General features: G+C 39.4%; 1 long non-coding RNA gene across 1 annotated transcript; it reads left to right on the plus strand.

Annotated features, from left to right (window-relative positions):
- Positions 1-2709: 2709 nt before the first annotated feature.
- Positions 2710-3457, plus strand: LOC147607817 (uncharacterized). The gene is made up of 3 exons (XR_015264564.1): positions 2710-2827; positions 2980-3063; positions 3156-3457. It is a non-coding gene; the product is annotated as an uncharacterized LOC147607817 (long non-coding RNA).
- Positions 3458-5615: the final 2158 nt, after the last annotated feature.

Consider the following 5615-nt stretch of genomic DNA (forward strand, 5'->3'; position numbering starts at 1 on the left):
AAGGTGAAGAACATGGATGTATATTTGGCACCACTTATTGATGAGTTACGCACCTTCTGGAATGGAATTGAAGTGAAGGACATGTGAAAGCAGCAGAGTGGCCAAAGACTTGCAATTGTGCAAGGTATTCGCATGTGGACAATGCATGATTGGCTTGGCTATGGAGAATGCTCAGGTTTGTCTATATCGGGTTATAATGCATGTCCTCTATGTGGTCCTCGACTTGATTCAAGATACTCAAAAGCATTACGAAAGAATGTCTACCAAGGACATATTAGGTATCTTCCAGAAAATCATGAATTGTGGGATGGTAATCTAGGAAGACCTCCTCCAAGTGCACTGAAGGCGATTGGAAGATCAAATGGGAGGAATGTAGCAACTTGGCATGTCCTGGGATGAAGAGGCTCTCTATCTTTCACCAACTCCCCTATTGGGGTGATCTCCTTATAAACCATTTGCTTGACCCGATGCATATTTTCAAGAATGTAGCTGACATTCTGTGGAAGACCATGACAGGAAAAAAGGAGACTAAAGGCCAAAGGGACGACTTAGAAGAGATAGGTTGCATGCAAGAGTTGTGGGCTCGCACTAGACCCAATGGAAAGGTGCTACTTCCAAGAGTCCCATGGGTTTTTAGTAAGATGGAGGAACAACAAGTGAAGAGGACAATTTCAGAGTTTCGGACTCCTACAGGTTGTATGCATTGCTTGAAAAGTGCATTTACAAAGGATGATGATCTTAGTGGCCTCAAGAGTCATGGTAGAGAAGTTTTTCCCTACAAGTTTATTAACAATCCAGATGCATCTGCTAGTTCATGTTGTAGATGAGGTTGCAGTTGCTAGAACAGTCCATTCAAGATGGATGTTCTTTTTGGAGAGGTTTATGAAGACATTAAAGGGATTTGTTCGCCAAATGGCTCGCCCAGAGGGAAGTATGTCAGAAGGGTGGCTAATACAAGAGTCCCTTGTTTACATCACCGAATATTTAAGTTCTTCAGATCCAGAGATACCTCGACTATGGTCTCAAGAGTCTAACAGGCGAGTCATTGGTGAGGAACCTCAAGGCCAAGGCATTAAGAGAAAGATGGATAACAATTTGAGGGAAAAAATCAACAAATTTTGCATCTTGAACTCTCATGTAATGGAGAAGTGGATTGAGACATATGAAGCTCTCAAGCGATAGCGAGTACAAGATCATTTAAGTTTCAGAAGGAATCGCACTACAAGAAATCTCCCATATCCAGAAGGTATGCAAGCTCTTCCGGACTTTCCCACAGGTAGATGGCTACAAGCTACAATTTTAGAAGCCAAACGTGCTGGTTTAACTATAACAGAGGAGGAGGAGGAGCTTACAAAAGGATGCGATTGGCATGTAAGTGTTTAAGTTCTACATGTCTCTCTTTTTTTTCTCTACATGTCTCAATTTTTGTTTCTCCATCAACAATCTTTATGTGCTATTTGTAGTATCACAAATATGGGGCGTTTTGGTCACATGGACGTCATTTTCGAGTAGAACGAATAGACCAAAGAAGAGCAACCTTTGATTGTGGTGTCACAGCACAGTTTGTTCAAGAAAGTCGTGCAAGTGCAAGTGATGATAACACAATTACGGGAATGCTTGATTACTTTGGAACCGTTCAAGACATATTAAAGGTTGGCTTTAGAAGTTTTGAGTTGTTTATCTTTGATGTGAAGTGGTTCAAGGTAATCACAAACATTAGGGAAAAAGGGAGCTCATTTTGGGGCCTTTTACGGTTTGGAAAAATAAGCTCTCAACCAATCAATAGAGGGCCAACGTAACGTTGGAAATTCACAAAAATAAGAGAAAATAGATAAAAGAAACAATACTTTATGTAGGTACAAGCGTGCTACATTAATGTGGAGATTGGTTTTTTATTCTCACAAGATCTTTGGACATGAAGATAGAATCTAGTCTGACATTTTCTCTGACAAGGGCCTTCCCGCTTCCACCTTCCTTTGAACTTTGAAATGTTGTGCTGCCTTTCCTTCGAAAGGTCTACCATTCTACACCACTGCCTCATTGTGCAACAGCCTCTTCTTTTTCAAAACTGCTCCCTTGATCCTGTTTGGCTTAGAGTAAGATGTTTCTTGTCAACTGTCTGTCTGCCCACTTTCTCTTTCTTGAAACTTCACTTTGTTATCTTGTTTACATTACTTTGCTGTTGTTACAGATTCACAAGGTCTCCATGGTGAATAAAAACTATGGCCGTTCTTGTGGAAGACGCTTTGTGGGTGGATGATAATGCTATGAAGGCAGAATTATACTACACATCATTACCCCGTCGACCTGCTTCTTCTATTTCTTCGGTAGAGAATTCAAGTACAGTCAAAACGGAAGGAACTTGGGAAAGGTTTAGTGTTTCGAAAGGAGCATGGGTGCTCATGCAACCTAGCAAAAGAAAGAGACCCCAGACAAAAAACATTTTCTTGGTGTCATGGAAGGGAAGAGTACGAGATTTTAAAATCACTAGAGGGAAGATATCGGTGAAAGAAGTTTTGATTAAGCATGTGTACATGCATAAAGAACTTGTCTTGCGAGACTATCCAAATGATCTTCCGCAACACAGGCCTAATTGTATATTTTTCTATTGTGGTTTTGTTCTTTATGAGGTGTATGGATTTTTAAGATGAATCTTTCTTTCTTTGCTTATTGACATTCTTGTGTTATTTTATTTCAGATTTATACCCTTCATCGTATGAGACATGGCAAAACATCGATTGTATTCTGGGATTTATAGATGTTTTGCATGGATCGATAAGAGAACAACAATACCAAGGTCGATGTGCAACAGAGCTAGCTCAATCGGGTATATTTTTTACTGATCATTTTTATCAGTTGGCTAGACAATGCTAACACACATGGTATGTTAAGAAAACAAGATCATCTGACTTATCCTAGTCTCATTAAGCACTGCTATTAGTTTACTTTACCCTATTGATTCATATTGCTTTTTTGCAGGTGCTCAAAAGAAGAGAGAGTTCAATAAAATGCAAAGACATTGAAAATTTAAAAATTGAGATAACACAGACTCCATAAACAAAGGTATTATATTCAATAAAGTAGAATTTTGTACAGAAGTGTTTAATTGTATATGTAGAACATATTCTTGACAACCATTTTCTATTTATCTACAGCCTGATCCAGAGGTTGCTCTACATGGTCCAAGCTCTCCGTATCATCTTTTTTTGGAGAATCTGTTTTCTGCTACTCCATCCTGTCCTGTACAATCTCTTGGTGCTGCTCCATTGTCTTCTCTACTACCCCTGGAGAATCTGTTTGCTGTGCTGCTCCATCTTCTCCTCAATAACATCAGCAGCAGCAGGTCCTTGTTCCTGTGGCTTCTCCTCATCATCACTAGGTCCTTGTTCCTGTGGCACCACATCAGCATCATCTGTGTCATCAAGGTGTATGACACCTTCTCGGACTTTAGAGCTCTCACCCAACTCGACAGTAGAGCTGGTACAATAGGTTTGGGAGAGGCATACTTCAAAAACTTCCAAATTGTATCAGCTCTGAAACGATATATATAGTTCGAGCTGAAGCTATCTTCTCTCATCTGCAATGGCATATGATGTTTTAGAACACTTTGTACCAATATCAATTATTTTGAAGCTAAATGAAAATTATTTTTTCTTACAAGGTCTGGCTGTCCTATCTCAAAATAGCTTGAAAGTATATATTTGGCACTGATCAGCACTCTCCAGCAGCCCCACAGCTACTTGAATCATCTTGTTGTGGTGTCTGTACAGTTGGAAAGATATGTTAGAAACTGTTAACATCTGAACAAAACAAAATTATTCAATAGGTTCAAAGGCATAGCATGAAATAGACATCAGTAGGGGAAACGACTTTCTACCTCTAAATTTATTGACTCTATTGAATCCAAAAGATTGACATTAGGAGGACAGTGATCCAATGCATCTAGAAACCTTCTAATACAACTGCAATACATATAATTCAGTTAGTGTGCATTAAAACAAAATAATAAAGTTTAAAGTTAAAAATAGCACACACCACTTACAATTTCAGCTCTCTGTGTGTGTTTTTAAGAGAGTTGAATATAAAGCATTGCTTCTGCTGGATATCAATAGAAGCAAAGCTCCAGTGGTCACTGTGTAAGGAAAAAAGCATTAAGAAATCAAAGGCTACAAGAGTTCTCAATCTTAAAGAAGAATCCCAAAAGAAGCAGTCACCCACATACCTGTTATGGTATGGAAGTAGCAAAACATCGATAACATAAAAATTGCAGTGTCTGAACCAATTGAAAATATCCATGGGAGTTTCTTTTGCATCTCTTAACCTGGAGGAAATGGCAGGATTAATAATATGAATTGTATGTTGTACAACGTGGTTAAGCCAGCTTCTCATCATGCTGCATTGGACCAAACAATAATTAGGGTAGGGTGTGAAGGAGGTACAAGAAGGATTGTTTTGCAAACAAATATAAAATAAAAGACACTTACTAGAGCATTGCAAGAATGATAGTATCTGAGCAATACTCATTCTTATGAGCCAATGCTGCCAAGCATTGGCTCATAAGAATGACAAAACCATGCTGCCAAGCATGGTTTTGTCAAGTCAAAATTATTCACTGAAGTTTCATCCTCAATATGGACAGCTATGTTAGGGCCCCAGCTCCTGCAACCTTCTCTATATCTACAGCTCCCTCTGTACAGTCTCCACATCTATAACAGATTTGGATTCTTTTATTTGCTGCTTCAGTGACTCCTGGGTTACTTCAACAACCTTAACCTCATCTACCTTCAACTTTCTTGTAGGTGGAATTAATAATATGTCTCTCATCTTGATGTCCTGCCATACATTGCATCTTCAAAATATTTCTCCAAGTAGTCCTCTGCCATTTCCTGTAAGGAAAGAATGGCAGTCCTGTTCCACCTGAAACCAAGGTGCCAACTATCACATATGTCTTTCACTAGTCTCTAAAAAGGTACCTTGGGGATTGCAAAGCCTATAGCTTTCTATTGCTTCCTGATCTCCTTTAGCACACCTACACCATGTTTCAATCTCTTGGCCTTTTGCTGGAGCAGGCTCATTGGCTTCCCCTTCCTGCCATGTGCAACTCTTCCCTTTGGAGGCACACTAAATTCCTTGATACTTGCCCCAGCTGCTCTGCTGCTGCTGCAAGCCCTGGCCCCTTGCCAGCACTCCTTGCAGTTGACTTGGTTCTAGCCATCACTCTGACAAGCTGCACACAAAGCAATGGAAAGAGATTACAGCCATGGAGAACATGGAATGATACAAAAAGGCAATGATGACAGGGGTGGATGAAGCAACATTTATAAATTTGCAACAAAACGCGATTTCGACAGTTTGAAATTCCTAATAGCTCACTCTCGCGTTTTCTTGCAAATACTTGAAGTAACATGTTGGTACATTCCTACAGTGATTTCTCTGTCTTTACAACTAAATACAATACATTAGGAAAAAAGGAAGCTCATTTTGGGACATTTTAGAAGAGAGAGAAAATAGGCTCTCAACCAATCAGGAGTGGGCCAACGTTACATTGAAAATTCAACAAAACAAGATGAAAATAAGAAAAATAAATAGTACTGTATGTTCATAGAAGCGTGTCA

The sequence above is a fragment of the Cibotium barometz genome, chromosome 54 (genome assembly GCF_041138505.1).
Source record: "Cibotium barometz isolate CiBa-2024 chromosome 54, ASM4113850v1, whole genome shotgun sequence".
Lineage (NCBI taxonomy): Eukaryota > Viridiplantae > Streptophyta > Polypodiopsida > Cyatheales > Cibotiaceae > Cibotium > Cibotium barometz.